Source organism: Motacilla alba, chromosome 1A (genome assembly GCF_015832195.1).
Source record: "Motacilla alba alba isolate MOTALB_02 chromosome 1A, Motacilla_alba_V1.0_pri, whole genome shotgun sequence".
Classification (NCBI taxonomy): Eukaryota; Metazoa; Chordata; class Aves; order Passeriformes; family Motacillidae; genus Motacilla; species Motacilla alba.
In genome coordinates this window covers 28,781,270-28,805,624 of record NC_052031.1, presented here as the reverse complement: position 1 = coordinate 28,805,624, position 24,355 = coordinate 28,781,270, and the positions used below count along the sequence as shown (strand labels likewise).

Sequence of the window (24,355 nt, the reverse complement as noted above, 5' to 3'; positions counted from 1 at the left end):
GTTAATATTTAAAGGGAATTGAAAATTTAACGTTTAGAAAATTGAAAAATTAGAAGAGAACCAGGGTTTGAATTGCAGTTGAAACTTGTAAGGTGATAAATAGTTTTAACACTTTTGACTGTAGCAAAGTTGTAGCCTATGGTTGTAGTCCGAAGTTGTTTCCTGTGAGTTTAGTTTGGTTTGGTTTTTTTTTTTTCAGATGGAGAAAGACGATTTTGACCAGATCGGAATATAGATAAACTTATTCTGCTAAGAGAGGAAAACCAAATCTGCTTCAAAACACCAACGGAAAAATCTCATTTTTATTTCCTCATGTAATTCCTTGTTTCGAGAATCAAGAGAGACACTGCCAGAGACACGGCTTTATACAAAAAAACTTTTGAAGCTCCAAACACACTTGTTCCACCTAAACGAGGAGAGTTTGTGACTGCCTGGAAGTCACTCTGGCAAAATTATTCTCACCTTCCAATTTTCACCTATGGAAGAAATACAACATCGAGTTAAATGCCATGTGACTCATCCTTTGATGTTTCCATAGAGGGTTTAAACACTGAGACCACTAGACAACCAGGAGCTCAATCCACGTTGCTTAAAGAGTGGTGCTAGGTGCGAGCAACACGATCAAGGGCTGCAGACTCCAGCAGTTTAACAGACACCAAAAGTGCCCGTAAGGTCAAAAGGAAAGGGATTTATACGTGTGCCGGGCTACTTCAGCGTCCCTTTAGAGACGGCAAAGCGAAGGCGGCCGGCTTTTCAGCGCTGAGACCGAGGCTGCTTTGCTTTGGGGCGCGGCCGCCCCCGCCAGCCCCCTTCGGCGGCTGCGGGCTCCGCACCGCGGGCCGGGCGAGGGGCCCGCACCGCCTTCTCTGCAGCAGCGCCCGGGGGCCCGCACGGCCAACACCGCGGGCCGCAAGCCCAGCGGGAACGGGCTCCATCTGTGCGCACCTCTGCCCAGATCAGCGGGAGGAGTTTTCAATCAACTTTCCCCGTCCCGCTCCCCGGATGAACGCTGGCGGCTCCAGAGCTCCGTCGGACCGAGGCAAAGGGAGCGCACAGCGGGCCCGTCGCGCCCGCTCCCCGCGCCTCCCGAGCGGGTCACGCCGCGCTCCCTCAGCCTCCCCGCGCCCCTCCGCCGGGCCCCGCCCCAGCCCCGCCCCCCGGGCCCCGCGCGCCGCCGGCCGCCCGGCGATTGGCGGGCGCGGCGGGCGGCAGCCAATGGGCGCGGCGGAGCGCGGCCGGCGCCGTCCCGGGCGCGGAGCGGCCGAGCCCCATTAGGGCGGGGAGCGCGCGGGGCTCGGGCAGTCGCGGCGGGGCGGCCGAGGAGGCTCCGGGCGGTCCCTCCGCGGCGCTGCCGGAGATGCGCGTCTCTCGCCGGCGCTGACTCCGTGGGACAGGGTCGGTTGTCCGTCTCCCCCGTCGTCTGTGTGACGGACCGCACCGCCTCCCGGGAATACGTCGCCGTGGTCCGGCCGCGCTGCGGGGAGGGTAAGTGGAGGCTCCCCGGGGTGACGACTGACGGACAGCTTGCGGCGGAGCGCCCGGCGGGTTTGGCGGCGCGCCGTCCGCAGCTGGCACCGTGCCGCTGGCGGCGGAGCGCTTCCCGCGGTGCGGCGGGGGTCCTGCGCCCTGCCCGGGGCTTGCATCGCCAGGGCGCGCCGGTGAGGAGCCGCCCGAGCCCGGAGCCGGCGCTGGCGCCGCGCCGTCCTGCGCGGAGTTGTCGGACGGGGCTGCGGGCTCGGGAGAGCCGGGGAAGCGGTGGGGAGCGCAGGGCGTCCCGCCGAGCCCCGCGGCCGCTGTCGGGGAAGGTGTCGCGGCGCCGCCGGCGTGCCGGCTCGGTGAGCCCGGCGGAGCGAGCGGCGCGCCGCGGTCGCCGGTCTGCGTGAGGGTCCAGATGTGGGAGCTCAGCTGTTGCCTGTCAGTGCGTGGCAACTGGCCCCTTCCAGGCAGCCTCCGCCCTCTCCCTTATCCGGAGCGAAGCGTCCGCCTCTGGGCGCTCTCCTGCCCCGAGCGGGACCCTGGCGAGGTGGAAACCTTGGTCTGCCATCCCGGCGGCGTCTTCCGCGCTGTCCGCTTTAATTGGGGGGTGGACCCCACTCCCATCCCTGCAGCCGCGGACCTCGCTGAAGTATGTGTTTGTGCCTTCCTTTCTTAACGAAGAGAGCTCTAGAAGGGCGATGGATCGTCCGCGGGTCCCTTCTCCCAGAATATTTGCGCCCGCCGCGGGACTTCAAACTCCAGCAGCCACCATTGATCAATCGGCTGGGCTCAGTCCAGGCGCCTTCGCCGTGGTCCGAGCCCGCGGTGGCTGAGTCTGGCCTTTGACAGGAATCTGTCACTGTACCCCAGACGGGGTGGCCCAGGAAGGCCACATAAAGCACCCACCAGTGCCGGTGTTTCTAAATGCGGTCAGCTGGAGAGCGAGGAAACGCAGCGGGGGGGTATTTTACAGGCTCGCTGAGAAATGTTTATACAGCGAAATGTAATGGCTAACAATGCATGCTCCCAACACGCTAAAGAAAATCTTTAAAAAGGCATAAATAAATTACTGGCGTTATTGTTGCGAAATTCCCTGTGATCATTGTTTAGCTGGTAACTGAGATCTGTAAACTACATGTTTTGCACGGCAAACTGTAGAGCAAGTACTGAGATTTTTTTAGTAGGATGGGGGTTTTCTCCCCTTTAGCTGTAGTTCTTACTATTTCTAGGGGAATTAAGGTAATTTGTACTATTTCTTTGCAAGACAGGTATATCACAGTGGCTAGGTTTTCATCCCAAGACGTGAGTAGATCAGAATGAGCTTGGACAGGGAGTGGGAAGGAAGGGAGATGGAGAGAGCCGTTACTCTGATGCAGTGACAGATCCTTTCATTTCTGCCTGCAGAGCCCCGGATGAGCCGGGCTGGTGCAGTTCTGCCAACAGCACAGTTAATTGTGTCCTGTAAATCAAGGTCCATGGAGCTGCTCTCTTTCTGTACAACAAAACGTTTTGTAATGAGTAAGCCCAGGTCAGTCATATAAAAATTTTAACATCAACTGGGCAAGGTGTGTGTGTGTAAGGACCTTACAGGGTTAATAGCTAAACTATTAAGATTGGAGTCAGATGTGGGTAAAAGCAACAGGAGAGTCTGGTTTTTCCTAATATCCTGTAGTATGATAACTCTGAAAAAGGTAATTGTTTAAAAAAAATCTGTTTCAATTTAAGATTTATTAAGCAAGGAGAAACTTCTGTAAACATAAGAATCCCTTTCTTGTTTGGAAAGGCAAGAAATAGCTAGAAATGTCATCTAAACTTAAAGACTACAAACTATGTGTGGATTTTCATGCATATGTGCAAGAATGTTACTAATCTCATTTTCAGCTAGTTTATTCTATGTCTTAGAGGGTCTGGGGTGTTTAACTCAGGCCTTTGGCAAAATGGCTTCTGTTTTTTAGGGTTTGTTTTTTTTTTCCCTAGCAAATGAGTTATTTCTAGCATTTAATAAGACTTTTAAATACAGGAGCAAGAGAAAGCAAGTGCCTTCGAAAGAAGGAGAAATGGAGGGGGTGGGAGGGGGAGTCAAGTTTTACTTACATATGTTATGAGCTGGGAATGTAAATTTGTGTATGAGAAGAAGATCTGAAGAATGACTTGGCACACTAATGACCTGGCTTTTTGGAACTTCAAGAGTTTGGTCTGTCTCCCCCTATGGTTATAATAAGAGATTAAATGCATTTGGCATATTTAATTAATTAGCATATGAAAATAGGAAGTCTTTTACTTTGTTTTCCCGTTAAACTTTTCTATGCTAATGAATGTCTACATTTTACAGAGTAATTTGCTTTGCTTCACATTATGCTTTTGCAGATTGGTTTGACCCTTTCTAATGCTGAAAGCCTTTGTATGGTAGCCTAAAACTCCTTACCCTTTGTCGTAAATACTTTGTCAATTACTGCTATACACAGCTTCTAACAGGGCAGACTGAAAGTTGCTCTTAAATGGAAAGCCTCTATTTGCTTGGGTGCTATGTCTTATGGAATTAATTGGATGTGCAGTGATGAATTTCATTTAAAACAAACAAACAAGCTGGATTTCATTAAAAACAAACAACAAACAAACACAAACAAGTTGTGTTTCTGTTTTCTGTGACTAGTTACCCTAAAGTAAAGAGATCCCTGCTGCTGGGGTATAAAAGCATGCTCTGAAACATTACTTTTTATTTTTTAAATGTTGAGAAAGGTCACTTGTATTTCTGGGAAAACTGTTGCATGATACAATATTGCACTAAGAATGCTGGATTGAGATGGTTCCCTAGTCACCAAGTGGCTTATATCAATATTCAATTTACCCCCTTGTGTTAAGGCTTAAGCTTCAGTTTGGCCAGCACTGGTTTTTGCTTATGCTGTTTAAACAGAAGTAAACTTGGGGTTAGCTCTAGCCATTAGTATATGCATGGTGTAAGCCATGCAAACTTAGGTCCTGCTCCTGGAAATGTTTACAGAAATGAGTAGCTTTTACTTGTGTGCTTAAATTGTTTGGATTAGGAGTTGTATAATGGGAAGAATCAGCTTGGAAGGACACAGCACAGCTATTGCTCATCTTTTCCTCCTCCCACCTTATGGCTGAAGAATGATGGGAAGAAACATGTTTTTCAAGTAATAGCACACTGAAGTCGTGGCATTTCTGGCAGAAATTCCCAGATAGACTGTCAGATCAGTTTGCCAAAATTACATGCTTTTTTTTTCAGAAACAGCTCTTTGGGTGCTGGTTCATTGACAAAGGATATTTCCAGCTACTGAGGAAAATTTCATAGGTGGTCTGCTACAACTCATCCTCTTCGTATTTTACTTATTTATAATATTCACAAAATACATTATATATTTTTAGCAGAACTAAAAGAGCAAGCATTTCACTTCTGAGCACAAACTGATAATATTCCTCAAGCATGTTTTTGTGCAAGGAAGTTTTTTTTAAATGTACAAAATAAGTGAAGTGCTCAAATACAAGACGTAAGAGCCAACACAAACATTTTTAGTATTTTTTAAAAGGTCTGTAAATGACAGCTTTTTGCTAGTTTAACTTTTCTTGGAACCCTGCCTGGAAGGCTTCTTAAAAGTTCTTAAATATAGCCATAAGGTTGGTGAGTTGCTTTTCAAGATCATTATGAACCCATCAAGCCCAGTGTTTTGCTAGGTAGTAAACCTGGCAAAACCTGGGGTAGACAGTCTCTCAGGTAGACCTTTCATTTCCAGTGGATTACACAGCAACTGTGTTATTTCAGTTGTTCTGTACCAAAGTCGTGTACTCCTGTCTAAGGTCTGTGTTTGAAACATTGATTTATAGCACCTGATAGCTCTTGCTGTTCTGTCTTGTGTACTTCTCTCCTTCATTTTCTCTTTCTTCCCCTCTGTCCCCTCCTTATTATGGAGTTGTAGGTTTGTATCTGTAATAGATATAATAAGTTTCATTCAGTTGCCTCCCTTTTATCTAAGGACAGGTTCTGCAGTTCGCAATTACCATCTTTGACTTCAGTAAGAATTTTTAAAAAAATGTTTCCAGTTACACTCAATATTAGCTTTGTGGAGTGGTTGCATACCAAAAAAAGCATTTTCAGATGCAATCCAAATACTGAAATGTAATTTCTTGCCTTTAATAATAATAAACAAAATAATTTTGTTTCCTGTGATGTTTTTGTAACCACCTTTTTGAGCTTGTTGCCTTCTAATCTTGCATCAAGTAACCCCAGACTTAATATTACATGATTCCAGTACTAGCTTCTCTGTCGGCAGCATGCCAAATCCTGTCTAATGTCTGTGTTAATGTGGTGTATATGAAAACTGACTTCTCTGTGAATTGGAACACTGATTTGTATAATTGCAACTGGCATGATTAAAAATCTGCATGTCAGTATCATGATGCTTATAATAAAACTTAGTTTGTTTTTTTTAAAGCAGGGTGATGTTAGTCCCTTAAATTTTCTTTGAGAGTCTTCATTGTCCAAACATCTTAATTTCTGAATGTTTTTGAATGTTTAAAAAAGAAAATAAGAACATGTATGCAGTTATGAATATAATAATGTAGGCCTTGGATCGTGCTGCATGGTAGGACTGCACCCTCTTGTTCTCTAGGAAAGCTGCATCTTCTCTCACTAGTCTTAAAAAGACTGATATCAAAGACTTGTCTCTGAATCTTTAAACGTATCTAGACAAGTGCCTCAAAATTCCTCAAAGCATGCATACATCCTGTATTCCTGTGATCCCTGCTGGAGCCACATAAGCCACCTCTGATGCTGTAGTTGTTCAGCTTTACCCGTTTTGCTGTCCCTGATGTCGTCATTAGCAAAGTACACTCCTGTGCCAGTGGTGGTGCTGGCTCAGCAGGAGGCTCTGCCGGGCACCCAGGCACTCTTGCTCAACCCGTCGAGCGCTTGGGCTTGGCGGACACTGCCCTCACCCATGGCTCATTTTGGTAGCAGTAGAGACACACAATAACCACAGGAGAAATTGAAAGCCACCTTGTGCTTTCAGGTGTGGATCAACTTGTCTAACAGCAGTAAAACCTGACTTGTTTTCAAGTATGTTAAAAATTAGTGCATGATTAGTGAAGATGGTTTTTAAGGATCTCTTTTTGTAATCAAGAGTTAATCACCCAGAAGTTCAGAAGTGTTTATGTAAAGAAATTGCATGTGTTTGTGTGCATACTTTAGGATTAATACATTTTTACTTTATTTCAGACTCTTTGCAGGAATTGGTATTTTCATATAAAAATTAAAGCTTCACATGCTGAGATGACTACTCAAAGTATGAATATTTATATACTTTAAAATGAATTTTATGGAGGCGCTAAAGAAGTGTCTGAACCTTGCATATTTGCATCTCTATGTACAAACTGCTAAATAAATTATGCTAGGTCTAGAACCTCACTGGTGAATTGCAGATGTCTTTTGTAAAAGTATACATATGGCTTTCCAAGAGCTTTGAACTGTTTCCTCATGCTTTGCTCATCAGAAAGATGGTATGGATAACTTCATTGTGAGAGGGCATTTTTCCAGTCTTGTTTGCAAAGCATACTGGATCTGTGTGGTAAATATTGAGTTTTCATTCATCCTTGGGCTGAAATGAGCTCATTCTGTGCATATGGAATATGAGAAAAATATATACAAAGGATATGTTTATATTTAATAAAATTAATAGTATAAAGCAAGTGCAGAGAATCTTACAAGCCTAAACAGCTTGGCAGGCCAATAGCCAGCGAATGTCTTAGAGTATTGCCAAACATGTAGGAAGCAGACCAGGCTCTCATCTGTTATGAGGTACCAAAAAACTTCCAGCCTCATGAGGATGTTGTTTACCCAGGATGCAGCTTTGTTCTGTGCTCTTAGCAGCTCAGTGGAGGTTTGGATTTCAGCAGGTATCTGCTGGGAGGTACCAGTACTATTCAGGAGAAATGTGACTCCCAAAAAAAAAAAAAAAAAAAACCAGCTGTGTTACAGCAGCTCTCCACAGAGAGATCCCAGAGTCCCTTTTTTGCAGGGTATTGGCCTCTCCTTGGGAGGCCCTGGGGAAGGAAGCAGTGTACCAGAGTAAGTCTGGAGAGAATGGTCTGCAGGGTAAGAGGCAGGCCTATGTATTGCTGTTGTGCTCAAGCATGAGCTGCCGTAAAGCTGTAGAAGCGCTCTCAGCAGAGGATGCTGCAGAGTAGATTACTGAGCTCAATGGTTTCTTTAGCTGTTTGTGAATCCAGTTACACCCAACCCTTCATACAGCCCATCTGCTTGGGCAGTATTTGCTGAGGGTTTCAGATGGTGTGAAGCTCAAGTTCCGTGGTCTAGGCTAATGCCCTGTTTTGTTCTCAATATATGATTTCCCAGTTGCATAAAACTGTTGATTTCCTACAAGAACAGCTTGCATGTTTTTAGAGTAGCTGTTAATATACTGAAATTGAACAATCCATTTATTTGATTGAACTGAAGTGACCACAGTGACAAACAGGCACCTTTTTCATTGCTGTAGATTTATTGCTTTTCAGATTTCTTTGCAAAATGTCCCCCAACACATAGAGCTCTATTGTCTAGTTCTCAGTCTGCCACCTTTTAGGCTGTAATTTTGGAAGATTGCTTTTTTAATGTCTCCCTGTCTGTCTCGTATTGTGCTGTGACTGCTCATAAACATTTCTTACCTATTAGTGGATGTCTTATTAGCCTGGAGCTGATGCTGTCGAGAGTACTGACAATATGATGGCTCTTTCACAAAGGTATACTTGGTGGATTTATTCTAGGAACTGGAGTGATACCAGGCTTGTGTTCATTTAAGGCTTGTTTTTGGTTTCTTTTCAAGCTTTGATGCATAAGTCAGTGTTCAACATCTAAATGCTAAGAACAAAAAAAAAAAAAAGTTGGATATTCAAGGGCATGTATTTGTTCTTGGGTCTCTTTCCACCTTCTCTGGAAGGAGGCTTATCCTTTGAAAGAATATGTCTCATGAAGATCAGTGGGTACACCTTCAATTATGCAACATTTTTTTCTGTAGGTAGAAGTCATCCTCCTTTGTGCAATTCTCTGCATTTACCTTCATCCTGCTTTGTTGTGTACTAAATCAGCTGATATCTAATGCAATTTTGAGTAGATAATCTAGACTTGTTTTTAAAAGGAAACTGTTGGCACATTTCCTGCTGGAGTGGTGGGGGCTGACTTAAAATCTGCTGTGAGCTGTAACAGGGGTTGTGCACATGAGTGAAAGTGAGGAAAAAGCATTTCCAAACAGTTACAGTAATATTCTGTCAGTGTTGGTCTCTGAATAAATATGAATTACTTCAATCTTGCATTTCTATGGTATATAAAACAATGAATTAAGTCTGTATTCCCTCTGTAAAATACTCAAACTGTTTCCCTTGCACTGTCACATAGTTGTGCAGGCATGCCTCAAGTGGAGATATAGAGATAGTTTGAAAATATTTGGGGGTTTTCTTGCTTCTTTGTTTTAAGTGAGCTTCCCCAAATCAGCCCAATTAGTACAGAACAGTCCAAGAATTATGTTTGTGCACAGTGGGGTGGTGAAAGAGGAGCTTCCTAACCACATGCTGCTACCAAGAAAAAAAAAAAAAGCCTAAAAAAACATTTACCATAAAACTGTAGCTTCTGTTCTGCTATACCTCCAAACCATGAAGTGATTTTGTCACCTATATCATATATAGGACTTTGACTTGAATTCCACTCTGAAGTGTTATTCTTTCTAACCACTGTAATATTAGTTGCACAGGTGATACTGAAGATTTTTGGAAGATCATTTGCTTGGGTATAAATGATCATTGGGCACTGTTTCTGGTGATGCAAATAGGTCAGATCTCCACTTTCTGGGAATGGAAAGTCTGTGTCTTCCACAGACAAAATGGTGTGCTCCTCATTTTATAGAATAACTGTAGAAAAATATAAGTCGATGATATCTGTCTGAAAAAATGCAGCAGTTCTCTCTAAACCTTTTCTTGTATTTTTTAGAAGCCTGTTTACTGAGTGGGCTTCTGACTTACTAATATCAGTCCCAAGTCTTAAAAAAAAAAAAAAAAAAAACAAACAACAAAACCCCTGGGTAAGCTGCAAGTTCTCTTCTTCCCCACCCCCAGCTAGAGCCTCTTTGCCTGCCTTTGCTTGTGTACTCTATCGGTTTCACAGTTCATATACTTATGTTTTTTTTAAGATCTCCCCCTGCACTCTGGTGGGAAACATGTCTGCTGTTTCCTTTCAAGCACACAAGGCTTGATTCTCCTCTCACAATGGCATAAATTGTGAAGAACTTCACTTGAAATCAATGGACGTAAAGACATGTAAAATGGGGTGAGAGAAGAGCCCAGCCTCTGGTTTCTATTTTTAAGTGAGTCTGGTTAACCTAAAATTGTTCAATGTGCCACTGTAACTTTAGTTTGTAGATATCAGTTACTGTGCTTGTTACTTTTTGTACATAATGTTTCATTTTCATATATCATACATCACAGCTAGTACCCCTAATCAGGATGCACATGTCTTTAATTTAATACCTTGGTACTACTATGTCAATTTTGGTACATAATAAGTAATATGTATGGTAAAGTACTTACCTTACTAGAGTCAGATCCTGCAAAAAGTCTGGGGTGTAACTGTATTCCTGTGCAGGCCCCAAAGGAAAGACTGCTGGATTGGCTCTATCTCTGCAACTTAAACTTTGTGGTTTTCTTTTGCTTCAGTAGTTCTAATCTGTGAATCTTGTTCCTCGTTATCCAGGTTCAAAATACTAATTCTATATAAACAATGCTTTCTGAGTTACTCTTGTTTTTTGTATGCTTGTGAAGTGTTCAGTTCCACTCTTATATTTTGTACATGCTCAAGAAATTATTATAACTTTAAATTTTCTCTGAACTGTGAAGTACTTTGTAAGAAGCCTGGAATATCCACACATGATTTTTTTCTATTGCCCAGGTTTTGGTGGTTGTTCACATTTGTTTATTTTCTGGCAGTGGATTATGGTCCTTAATTACCATCAGTAGTCAAATAACTGAAGGAGATTATACAGCAGTGCTGTAAAAACTGTTCATGGTAGCTGTGATCTGTACATGTGTGGATGTCTTTGAGAACAGTCACCTCATTCATTAACCAGTGCAACAGACTCCAACTTTATTTAGTTTTTGAAATTAATGCAACCTTCTCTACCTAACTGAAACATTGCTTTGACTGCCTCTTTCTATAGTTTAAAAAATGCCCATGAAATAGTTGGCTCTTGTAATGTATTCAAAACTTGGAGTAAATTTATTGGCGTATTTGAATTTTTGTTTTCTGCTTGAATAGCAAATCATGGGTGTCCACAAGAGAATCTCTTGAAATCTGGAGTACACTTAGTATATCCCTTAAATTTTATCTCAAATTTTATTATGATGAGGATAAAACCCCTGTGGTGTTTACCTGTTTAGTCCTTGAGCTTTCCCCTTCCATTTTAGTCCACCAGCCCCCAAAAAAGTCAAGAGGTTGCCTAGTTAGTTACGTGGTGGCCTTATGTATCAGGGGCAGCAGATGTCACAGAAGTTTGCTGTGCTGCACTGGTTGGAGTGATGCAGATTCACACATTCAGTGTGGCTTTGCAGGCTCAGAAGTGATGTGGAACTGGCTTCTGACCCCTCGGCTACAGTTGTTAATTCCAGTAGTGAATTATTCCTTGTCCCTCATTCTGTCATACCATTTTGGGGGCATTTTAAAGCTCTTCTGAAAGTTACAGTTGTGGAGGCTGCAGTGCTTGTCTGTTCATGCATTCTGTTCATGTCTGGAACAGAAACTACTTTTGGGAGTGTTTTCAAAGCATAAGGTTTGGTGTACAAAAGTAATTTCTGGGTACAAGGGAAACAAAAGGTGATGTGGTTAGAATATGAGACTCTGTAGGAAAATTAGTCTTTAACACAAATTGGTATATAGAGAAAGCTTGGAGAAAGACTGACATCTTATGAAGCACCTTATCAGGTTTATGGATGAAGTGACTTCTATTGGAAAATGTATGGGAATAGAAGAACGTGCTTCTGGCTCTGTCATTGATTCTAGTGGTTAACAACAAACCAAAGATAATAGCGTGTAATCAAGTTGATGACTTAAAGGCTCTGAAGATACTTAGGACTTGCTGCCAATTGTAAAACTGGTGGTGTTTCTCCATTCCTAAGGAAATGGAGATGGTTTTGGGCATCCAGAGCTTGAATCTGTTTATAGGTACTTTTGAAGAGTTGTCACCACAATAATACAGAGCTGATGATGTGTTGCATCTGCAAGACAGAAATCTGTTCTGGAAGCAGCAATAAGCCCTGGGTAAATCTTAGAAATCACTCCTTGTAAATAATTCCAGAGCCATTTGCTTGCAGTCTTGATTTGTATGTAAGTATGCTAAAAGCTATGACTACTGTATAGTTCACTACCTTTTCCAGCCTTCTTTAAAAGCTATCTTTTTTCACAGAGAAGCTTTCTGACAAGAGGCCTCAGATGGGTGCTTGGCACCCATGTCTTTTGTGGCAGAAAGCAAAAAGGTATAATGGGATCAGAATGTATAAATGGGATCAGAAGTCTGAGTAGATTAATCCTTCTGTTCAGTTACAGGTCCGTGTCATTGTATACACTATAAGGAAGTGTTTAAAGCTCTTTAAGAATATTCATGTGTTAAGGACAAAAGTGTGTCTGGTGGGGAAGTAAAGCAATATTTTAAATAATGCCAGCAGGCTCTAACTTTTATCTGTGTCCTGTTTAAGGAAGGTAAAAATGACTGAAAATTGGTATGCTGTGGAAGGCTGCATAGAAAATATATATTTCTTGACATCCTTCCAAAAGTGCTATTTAAAGACAGTTTTGTAACATTGGTGTCTTAGCAGCATTCTGGTAGCCTCAGTGTTCTTTCCCATGGAACAGTTCCAGCTCTCACTTTCAAATTAGCCTGTTGTGTGATACCTTATAAAACAAAGTAAATATCAGAAGGACACGATGCAACACTTATGTCTAAATTTCACCCCAGTATGCACACAGCTTGGTACAGCCATGAATGCTGTCCTTAAGAAACATTTTGGAAAACACCTGATCATGTGTGCACATGCTGCACCTGTACCACCACGGATGTACACCAGGCACAGCTATGCAAGATCCACATCTCCAAAGCTGAAATGCTTGTGTAGCTGTTAGGTGAAGACTGAAAGGTACTTTACCAGCATGGAGGGCAGAGCATACCAACCTGAGGTGTACATGGTTATCAAGTCAGTGCTGTGACAGCTTTCTGCAGGAAAAATGCTTGAGAAAAGTCACTGTGAAAATGTATAGATGAAACATACACGGAATTAATGTACAGTCCTGGGCATTTTCACTACACTTCTGGCTCTGCAAAGAAAACCAGACTGGTGTGACAGTGCCTGCTTTGCCTCTCTTGCAGCTGGTGACTCCAGGGAAAAGGAGGGTGTTGCAGCTGGGAGGTTAGCAGCCAAGGCTGGTCAGGCAAACACCAAGTTCAGACTCAAAGATGGCAGAAGATGTGCTAGTTAACTGGTGGGATATGGATGGCTCAGCCGTTGGTTTTAGGGCTCTGGCTGCTATTAATGTCCAGCGTGGGCCTCACAGTTCTGGTGGAAAAAAGGCCATGTGCTGTTTGTTATCTCCTTGCCAGGAGGAGGTACAGTGGAGTTGCAGCCATGGAATTGGTGTGACTTGTGATGGTGGCCTAACGCAGAGCTGAACAAAAGGTTGCTGAATTGTCATAGAATGGTTTGGGTTGGGAGGGACCTTAAAAACCATCTAGTTCCAACCCTCTGCCATAGGGCACAGCTATCTCCCACTAGACCAATTGCTCAAAGGCCTCTCCAACCAGGCCTGGAACACTTCTGGGCATGAGGCATCCACAGCTTTTCTGGACAGTTTGTTCTGGTGTCTCACTAGCTTCACAGTAATGGATTTCTTCCTAATACATAGTCCAAAGCTACCCTCATTCATTACAAATCAAATAAATACCCCTTGTCCTATCACTGCATGCCCTAGTATAAAGTCCCTTCCAGCTTTCTTGTAGGCACTGGAAAGCTGCTATAAGGTTTCCCTAAAGGCTTCTCTGTTCAGGCTGAACAAGCCCTGTGCTCTCAGCCTGTCTTTATAGAAGAGGTGCTCCAGTCTTCTCAACTTCCTGGCCTTCCTCTGGCCTCTCTCCAATATGTCCCTATCCTTCTGGTGCTGGGGGACCCCAGAGCTAGATGCAGCGTTCCAGGTGGGTCTCACCAGAGTGGTGTAGAGGGGCAGAATCCCCTCCCCCAGCCTGCTGCCCACGCTGCTTTCATGCAGCCCAGGACACGTTTGGCTTTCTGGGCTGCGAGTGCCCATGGCCAGGTCACGCTGAGCTTCTCAACACACCCAAGACCTTCTCTTCAGGCCTGCTCTCAGTCCGTTCTCTGCCCTGCCTGCACTTGTGCTTTGGATTTCCCTGTCCCGAGACCTTGCACTTGGCCTTAAGGAAGGAACTTCATGAGGTTGGCACAGACCCACCCTCAGTCCTGTGCGGTCCCTCTGGGTGTCAGCCCTTCCCTCCAGCCCGGCCCGGCCCGCGGGGGCGGCACCGGCGCGGGGCTGAGCCCCGCCTGCGCCCGCCAGATGGCGCCCGAGCGCCGGCCCGGCCGAATTCCGCCTGAATGCCGGGTGAATCCCGAGCGCCGGCCCGGCCGATCCCGGGAGATTATGTTAAGTAGCGTTGCCGGTTGCGAGTAATGGAGTTCGCTCGTGCTTTTCTGTCTGTGCTTGTGGCACTGGGAGCGCATCGCCTAGCTGTGTTTTCAAGGCTGAAACTATTTCAAGGGCTGGTTCGCAGTGACATCAAAAGCAAAGCTTTTTAATTTCTCTCGAATTGTTTTATATGAGTGATGTTTAAATGGTTTTGAAGGACAGAGAGCAACCTGTCCATGCAGGAAACCCAGAGAACTGGCTGTTTTTTCCTGTCCCTCTGCTTGCTTTGTCTCTGTTAATTTGCCCGTGTTCAAAATTATACCAAAACCCAAAGGAGAAGGGAGCAAGCCTGAAGGTCCCAGCCCATTTGCTAAAAGATCTGCATAGATCTTTTGGCATGACATCTTGCTCCATGTTTTCTGTCGGGAGGAGATGGACATGACTTTCTAGGCAGAGCTGGAGAACAGGGACATAGCCCCTCTGGAGGAGGGTACGGCAGGAGCCCACCGGGCTGTGGCACTCTGTGCTTGGAGCGTGAGCTCTTCCTCACCAGGTTTTCTGTCCCCAGAAGACTCTCTGGCAGGGTGAGGATGTGAGGTGCCTCTTGCTGTGGTACAGCTCCATAGGCGTGCAAGTGGTCCGAGCACGTAGGTGGGGGCAGGAGCCTTCTCACAGCCACTCCACAAACACCAGACAACAGAAGAAATCCAAGCACTTTGATGTGGTTCTCTAGGCCCCTGGTAAGCTGCCCAAACTAGTTTAACCAGGCCCAGAGGCAGAAGAGGTAGGAAGAAATGGGCTCTGCTGAATAGCCAAAGGAGAGCTTCCTTATCAGCCTCATTCCTGGGGAACTTTTGCGCTGAAGTGAGCCTGTCCCGAAGGTACAGGGGTGAGATAGGCCTGCCTGAGACTGAAGGAGAAATGGATTTTCTTATTAATTGTGAGGAGGCCATCTGGGGTCAGTAACTGTTGGTTCTCCTTTTGGAGGAAGAATGGGCAGGTGCTAAATTCAAGTCTGCAGAGCAATCCTACTTGGGATGCAGGCTGTGACTGTCACCACATCCCACTAATGACCTTAGGAGGTCGCTCAGACTTCAGATGACCTCAGGAGGTCATTGAGACATCAGATGGACTGGGCCTTCAAACAACAGAGTCCATATCTTTCCATGGATGCAGGGTGACCCTCAAGTAAGGAAGGGATGTGACTCACCTGGCAAACAAGAAAGGCTGACAGCCTGTGCAGCCTGCAGCCAGATTTGTGGATCAAAGCTGTCAAGCACCCTGAGCTGTGTGTCTGGTGAGCCACTCCATTAAGCTAGTCTAACAGCAGAAGAATGGCTGAAATATTCAGTATTGAGAAAATTTTCTGCAGAAAAGAAAGGGGGAGGAATTGCTGGCACTGCAGCACTTGGGCATATGGCCAACTTGACCAAAATATTCTTTAAAAATAAGATGGTGGTTTCTCAAAATTTTAGGCATGTGGTTTGAGTTTTCAGCTAAATCCTTGTAAATGTTATCCTGTTAACGTGGAGTGTTCATAGCTTTATAGACTTTCTGATGGGGCTGTGAGACAGAGGTGCTCATAGTGAATCACCTGAATGGCAGGTGTTAAAGCCATTCTCAAATAGACCAGAAGGCTTTTTTTTTTGCCTTTTTTCCCCCCTAATCTTCTACAAATACTGATTAGTGCTACAACAAACAAGACCTGTCTCCTTTTATACCCATCTTCCCATAGGAGAAAGAAAACATTCTTTCAGGAGTGGTAGGTTTAGGTTTTTGGTAGGTTTTTTTTCTTTTTTTTTTTGATTCCTTGATTCCAGTCTTGGGAAAGGAAACTCTTGGTGGTAAATAATTGCATTAGGAACTAGCAAGATCGACTTAAATGAAAGAGCCTTGTTGAGCAATTCATTACTTAATTGTACAGTGGACTTTCTCAGCACCGTTTCCTGGTAATCATCCAAGTCCTTCAGCTCTGATACCTGTAAACAATTAGCATTCTCCCACATGGCATGCAAACACCTGATCCGTGTTTATTTAACAGGATATTTGTGTGTGGCAGCAGTTTAACTTCCTTAAGGAGTCTTCCTGTCCTCCTTCTGTCTTTCTCTTCCATGGTCTTTCCTCCCAGTTACTGGTGTATTCAATTTATGTACAGATTCTAAATACAGCTGTTTATATGTGATGCTGCTGTCTTCTCTGTCCTAAGAGCTGTAATTGCACAAAAAATGTCAGGTTTTAATTGTGTCTCTCTAGTCATCCTCTAATGTTCACACCTACTTTTCAGTTTGTTACAGGGGTAAGCTGCTGATGGGAGCATACTGTTCCCCTCTCTCATATTGGAAAAAATGAAGTGGCTCCTGGGCCTTCTATCTAAAAACGTTCCTTTTATTGTTGTCCTCCTCTTAGGTTTGAGCAGATTACAATGCTGCTTGCCTCTGGACTGGCCAAAAGCACAATACGTGGAAGCAAGAATTACTATGAAATGTGCATTACCCTGGAGGTAGCTTGGCCATTGGGTGACATGGAGTTAGACCTGTGGTGCTGAACCTTTATAAGGTGCTAAAATGGATTGAAAGTCAACATATAATGAAAGACTCTAAAAAGTACATTTCTGAATGTACTGATACAGAATACATACAAATGAGAAGAGTCTAGGAGCTACTTCTTAGCCAGTGGTGAAGGGTAAGCAAGTCAAAACAACCCCCAAATGAAATAAGTGTTTGACTCCTCTGTGCTTCCACAAAATGGAAGGTGTCCTAAACAACGGGTTTCTTTGAGCAAAGCGTTGCCCAGCCCTGGTGCTAGTTTTAATGTGTGATGATGAGGCGTGAAAATTGCCATGGAAGAGCTCTCTATGCTGCAGTACTGCTTCGGAAAAGAACCAAGCCCCAAATTTGTGGATGTCGTTGCATTAGCTTCCAGTTTTCATAAGGTAATGCACAGCCTGAATGATGTGTTTACAAAGATCTTAAAATGTACTGAAGTAGAATAGAAACAATGTAGTGGCATCTGAGATGCCAGTCCTTTGGACATCAGCTGCACTTGAAGCACTTTGGGATTCGATGCTTATAATTCTCTTGGTCTTCAGCAGCCTGGGCAAGAAACTGACTTCAAGGATCAAAGTTACCCATATTTTACACCACAAGATTGTGAACAACAGCTAGCTAGCAATTTACCCATCAGCAATATTTATTTGTCAATAAAGACCTTCAGAACAAGGGAGAAATGGAACTAGCTCTTTGTTAACAGCTTTTTTGTTCTTATAATGACTAAGGTTTCTTAATAATGAGGCTTTGCATTTAAAAGTAGAGATACTTTTATTTGGAACTTGGAATATGTAAGTCTTACTGCAAGAACTACCTGTATGTTTTGTCTGACTGACCATTTCTTATTAATTACAAAGCTAGAAGAAGATTGAGTTGATAAGGCATGACCCTGAAGCTGCTTCCTGTACATGATCCTTAGTGTTTTCTAAATTCTTTTCTTATCACATCTAATCATGTCTGGCATCATGACACATGCCTTCAGGGGATGACAGGCTGTGGTCCTGTGGGATTTTTGTTTAAGTCTGGTGTAAATTTTAGGAAGCTTCTATTGACTAGGTAGCACTTTCAGCTTGTGGATAGCATGCTGTCTGTACCCTGGCATGTAAAGACTAGTACAGGAATACAAAACAGTGACATCACAGGCAACAGTCTTTGGAAGTTGATATTCCATAGTTCAATGTTTGTGCTGTGACCAGGGCAAGCTAAGATTTGGTAGGATTCTTGGCTCAAGGAAAGCCTAGTGAAGTAAATATATAATTTTCATTGTTGCTTCAGTCTTAAAAAAATCCCTTTAAAAGGTAGACAGCTCGTGCCCTTCACTGAAGCCTGAACTAAATATCAAAGAAATTTCTTTAAATAAGACCAAATGCACTGAAAAACAAGTGCAGTGTGGTTTTGTTTTTTTTTTCTGAAAGCTCAAGTAAGTTCACTGAAGGGCTGGTATTTCATCAGCGAGTACTGCTGGTAGCTGTCTCCACACAGCACCTCTTTGCATCATAAAACACTCCTGCAATGAAAACCTGAAGTATCTCCTAATGCTTTACTGTAGAAAGTATAGCTCTGTGCCACTACCTGGAGTGGTTTTTGGGTTTTTGTAGTTTTGGTTTTATTTTAATAGCACTGAATTCATTTGATGGACCTAGTTCATGAGTTTCTCTTGTAAAACCACCATGTGGTGCATCAAGGCAGCACCTGAACAAAATGCTTCACGGAAGTATGTAGTATCACTGGAAAACCTAGCTAAAAAAGCAACATGAACATCTAAAATGCTGAAAAAGACCATCCTCTGTACCATGTCCAGCTCCAGTTTCTTAACTTTTCTAAGATGATGTTTCATAAAGACAACTCTTGGGCAAATTCATCCTGTATAAAAATAATCACTTACTAATTCTGTAGTGCTGCTGAAGGTCTTTGGAAGCTGCTCCCTTCAGACCAAAACAATGTTTAATCAACCATCTGCGCACAAATGAGACAAAAAATGTCACTTTAAAAAAAACCCATTGTTTTTCCTAAAGTGTTCATACTCAATGTAGAGTTAATGCTTAAGCTGTATCTGTTCATCTGACTTGTTTTTGACTTGTTCAATAAAATGTTACTGCACTATTGCTATGGAATGCTTGAAATTGTTGGAATAGAGTGACATCTGACAAGTATCGATTGCTTTGGCAGATTTACAGAAGATTATGTTTATTACATCAAAAGCACATTTTTTCATCTATAAATTTAAAAAAATTGAAGAATGTCAAGTTATTTGTTCTTATCAGTAGAGTCTGTCAGGAGGACATTTAGAAAATTAAACTTCTTATATAACAAGTCTCATTTCCATTTAAAGTATTGCATATGTTCTTTCCTATTACTGGGTAACTTGGTCCATGCGTGGGTCTACTCTTCTCCCACTCAGTGTCTTGAGTCCTGGATGATTAGAGTGGTGAATACAGAAGAAAAATGCTACTCAGGGGAGCACAGGAAGAATGCAAGAGGTAAAGAATCTGGAGAGAATCTGGCGAAAGGAAAGTAATTACCATCTCTTTTTCAAACAGTTCCTCCTTTCATTTGAATAGTAAGAAGCTTATAGTGACCCACTACTGCTGGTAATGAAATGGCAGTATAGCTCTGACCTGAGTGGGAGTTCTTCACTTCAAAGGAAGACTTAAGCAGGGTGTTGTACTGATCAGGAGACAAAGTTATTGTATGAACTGTGCATGCACATCTCTACCACCTACTAGTTTGCTTAGAAAAGCAAATACAAGGACATCATGCTCAAAAGCATTAAAAAATCATTTTAATGAGAATGACAATGCTGTAGTGCTTGAAGTAGGTTCTCACCAAACTGAAGTAGCCACCACATTAGGTGGGAGAGTGAATCACAGTTGTAAAACATCTGTCTTCACACCCATACACCACTGGAAAACTCAGGATTGGACACCCAGATTTACTTTATCACTCACACTTATTTGTACAGGTCAAATGAATGCAAATCATGTGAAAGAGTTGACGTAGTTACTGTGTTACCCATGTAGGAGAAAATACTAGTGTACAATTTTCTAAAGTCATTCTGGTTGGAAATTACCTCTGAAGGTCAGTTGACCTAATCTTCTTTCAAAGTAGGGTCAGCTGAATTCAGACCACACTGTCAATGCAGCATTTCGATTTCTGCAGCATGCAGTGGGTCTCTTAATAAATAAACCAGTATTTCTATGAATTGTATCTTTATAAATTAGAATGCCTTTAGTAAATTACGTGTTCCAACTGGAAGAATGGGGATAATAGAAAAATGTAGGTTTTTCCCTGTGTGTAGAGTTACTCTTTGAAGCTGCAGTACTGCATCATGATCAGTTGCAGAGTATGTTAACCTGTTTGACTGGCTTCCTTCATTCTTGGATGTCTGGTTGCTGAAGTAGCTTCAGGGTGACTTAGTGGCACTTGAGTTACTAAATCCTCCAGTGCTGTTAAATGGGATTAAGATTCAACTAACCACTAAGTTACTTTTCTTTTGAAAATACCTTGTAAAACATTAATTTTGAAGCTGTATTCATTAAATATAGGCTTTGTGTTGCTGTTTAGAGATGTGATATAAGCAATAGTCATTTGGGCTTTGTCATGTTAAAGCATCTTGCTTGTTATGTGGGACAGCAGACCCTACTCATTCGTGGCCCATGAATGGTCAGGGATTTGTTCTTGTTTACAAGACCTTCAGGAGATTCTTCAGAAACAGCTGCTTGTGAGTACCAGTCCTGGGTACTTCCGGAGGAATACGTAAATAAAAGGCAATTAAAATTTTCATCTTTTAAATCTGCATGATATGAAATAGCGTTGAGAAACTGGTCATTCTGGATGAATAGCAATCTTGCAGCTGAACTTGAACCTCTTGAGTTTATTTTGTTTTCATATTCAATATGTTTGCATCATGCTCCCTTGCAAGTACCTGAAGTTGCATGTTTGTACCCTTTCAAACAAAATTTTTATGAGTGTGGATTCCTTCCAGGTAATTTGGTATCAAAGGGAAAGTTTGATAAGTCATAGTAAGACTTAATAGAACAACTCTAAATTTTTGGATGCCCAAAGATCAGTTTAGTGATTTAGTGGAAATTTGATTTGGGTTGAAGGTAATCGTGGAGGCTGTCCTTCCATTCCTGTTGGTTTTCTGGGCATCTGAGGATGTTTAGGGAGCTGTTCCAGGTGTCTGAGCATGACAAGCTTATTGCCAGTGGGTGCTGCTGGCACTGGTAGGTGAGTTGGCCATGCAGGAGAAGCATGTCTTTGTGAGGAATTCCACTGCTCTGCACTGATGCTCATATTCAGAGTCACACTCTAAAGGGACCGTTGTATTTTCAGGGTTTTTTGTGTTACTGTCTAGCATGTCAGTCTGTTACTGTTCAGTCAGTCTACAGTGTTCTATGTAAATAAAATTTCATTATTCTTTCTGTAAGCTGTTAATCATTCTTAACTCTGTTTGTATAAAGTATTCAGATACTTCAGCCATAGATGTTCATATATTTTGCTCTAAACCTCCAGTTGTCTTTGCTAACACAAACAGCTAATTCCTACCCAATGGAAATCTGTCTTGTGTTCTTCCTTGCCGACCCCACTGTGCAACTGCACAAGAAGAGAAAAGTTCAGGGTGTCCCACTGAATGTGACAGTGAAATCACTCACCATGGATACAGCAATAATGATTTGAGAGCAGCAAAGGGAAAAAGTGGTCATAGGGGGCCTGGTTCCACTGACTTAGAGCATTATTTAGGTAAGTGCTGCTGTGGTCTGCCTCTCCCCTTGCAATGTCATTCCTGGTTGTCTAACCTCAGGGTGCACTGGTTTAAAAAATCAAATCAACAGGAAATTTCACTCTTTTTTTGGCAGCATTACTTTTCTGCTTGTTTAAACTTCTGCACAGTTCCACCATGCAGTCAGCTGAGTGCCAGTGCTAACACAGTGCCTGTAGTCAGTAAGGAAGAAGAAGGCAGAGTCCATGCAGCACCCCAAACATAAATGGGTTTCAGTTCTGTTTTAAGAGTCCCCAGTTATGTAGTTCTTGTGTATCTTGCTTTGGCTTGTTCTTCAGCTGAACCTTCTTTTCTCCTTCAGCCCCATTTGCATGACTCACTTTTATGGCTTCATTAATAGTGAAAAGGTCCTGAGAAATGTTGGCATGTGTTAAAGTAGTTGGGAATGTTACTGCCCATGGTTACTGCTCTTGGTGGTGCAAAGATTATTTGGGATTGGAACGCTTTGCCTGCCATTTCTGCATCAGCATGGCTGGTCACCCCTGGCCTCTTTGCCAAAAATTATTGCCCCTCCCCAATAGCAGAGGTGGAGTGTAGGGTGGGTTGAGGAGGTTTTGGTCTAAACCAGGAATAGAATCACAGGTCTAAATCCAAATTGTAGGTAAAGAGTACATGGTATGGGGAAAAAATGTGTATCGTTTGGACCAGGATGAGGGCATTAATTAAAAAAAGCTGAGGTCTCCAATATGACAGACTTTTAAAAAACATTTTTCCTGTAGATAAAGTCTGAGAAGATTTGTTCCTAGCACCTTTTTTTTTTATTTTGTGATAGACTATGAGATTGAATTAATTCCAATTAAAAACAAACAAAAAATTGTATGTAACTTAGTGTGTTTGGTTCTTAGTTTACCATCCAATCTTCTGAGTATTTCTCTAGGTTACTGTAACTTATTTTGGTTTGTGGTTATTTGGTTGGTGTTTTGGTGTGGGATGTTTGGTTTGGTTTTTAAGTGCCAGGAAAAGACTCCAAAACTTGAGTTCACATTTTTCAAACAAAGGGGTTTGAGTGTGTCACACTTATGTCATAGCGATCTTCATGCTGATAAGGAGAGCAGTGGTAAGAGATTCAAGAATGCTTTTCAGTAATTGTCGACCTCTAAAAATTTCTGGAACTTACCAGATCTTGAATGCTAACTTTACTCTGCAACGTAATTATGCCATATGCTTTTGTAAAATCTCCTGATTTTCTGTTCTTAGTTTGATTGTTTGGTCTCCATTGCACCCATGAGTGCAAACTCGGGTCTGGTGCTTATAAACAGCTGCTTGTAACTATCAGGTGTACAAAGCAGAAAAAGGAAAAGGCTCAACAAAAAACCAAACAAACAAGCCAAACAAACAAAAAACCCAAACAAAGCCACCAAACATTTTTAATGCATTCCTACTGTGTGTTCACTTCTCTGCTTTTAATGAGGACTTCAGAGGTCCCACATTTAAGGGCTTGTAGAGGAGTGCTGTGCCAGATTGTGTGATGCTTCCTCATTAGGTCCTCATTAGGTTTTACATCAGTAAATAGATCTTGGTGTTACCAGAGAAAAGTTTCTTGAAGAGGGGGCATCTTATAGAGTATTGAAGTTAATCAACTGTTATTTAAAAGATGGTGCTCTGACATGAATATATATTTTTATAGATATCTGCATAAAATATTTTCTTGGTAGATCATCTTTGGGATTTAATGGTTAAGTTATCAAAAACAATCATACAGTAAGTTCAACATGTTTTTAAATTGTGATCACAACTAAATCTTTTTAATATTAGTATAGTGTTGCAGAGAGCAAGCTTCTGATTGTAGTCCATTGTTGTGAGTCTCAAAAATTGGTGATGATAAACTTCACAAATTTTTGAACTAAAGAGTGATTAAGCTTGATCCACACAAGTTGTGGCTATGAAATATTTGCCAAAAATTGCTGGTTCATTATGTTCTAGTGCTAGGGAAGGGGGAATCCTGAATGCAGCTGTGTGCTAAGTAGGCCACATCATGCTTTAGCAAAGAAGCCAAGAATACAATGTACAGAAATAAGTTCATTTGAGGTGATACCTATAGTTAAGTGATAATTTGATGTTAAAACTCTACATTGGCAGCAATTTGTGCTGTTCTTTCTGTGGTTAATTTTTCCTATGGATTCTTGTAAATGTAGATCATAGAAGGAAAACAAAAAAGGGCATGAGATCAATTAATGCAATTTTAAAAAACACAGAACAGGCCGTGCATCTTCACACAGCCCATTGAACTGCTACATGATCTCTTCTACTGTTACGCTGTGTGCAGAAAGTCTGGATGTTTAAAAAATGATTGGACAAAAGCAGGCAAGGAGTGGAAAATAAAGTAGTCATGTCCTCCAGCTGCAGTAAAAAGCAAACTCAAATGCTAGTTGCTGAGGTTTCTACAGCACTTGGCTAATAATGCATTATCTTGCTAGAGTCTTGACTTTGAGCAGCTATTATGCTAAAGTGTGGGTCCCGGCTGTCAAAGTCTTTCCCACTTTCTGTGTCCAGGAATGGCTGGAGCTCTGAGAGAACAGATTGTCTGGCTCTTTTTTTTCTTTTTTTTTTTTAGCCAACCTTGTTTCCAATCTGGTCTGAATGCAATCAGTTATCTGTAGATAGCAAGCAGTGACTGGCTATGAATAATGTCTGTGTTACTTAGAGGTGACATCTGTGACTTGCCAGACTGCCTACGTGAAATGCCTCCAATGATCTCGCTGTTGCTCATGCACCCACTTAGGAGGGGACAGCAGCCTTACTGCAGGACCAGAGTGCTCTGCTTCACTCTGTTGACCTAAGTCATGCACTGCTCTAGCCCAAATCCTGGTGTATGTGATCCACTTTAAAATGGCACCAAGGCTGGAGAGGGGCCACATGCCACTCCTG

General features: G+C 42.6%; 1 protein-coding gene across 1 annotated transcript in view; it reads left to right on the top strand.

Moving 5' to 3' along the window:
* The first annotated feature begins 1,249 nt into the window (after nucleotides 1-1,249).
* PRICKLE1 (prickle planar cell polarity protein 1) overlaps nucleotides 1,250-24,355 on the top strand; it is a 65,662-nt gene continuing 42,556 nt past the window's right edge. Inside the window, exon 1 of the mRNA XM_038153002.1 lies at nucleotides 1,250-1,485. The gene's annotated coding sequence lies outside the window, so the exon portion shown is untranslated. The remainder of the gene's footprint in view (nucleotides 1,486-24,355) is intronic.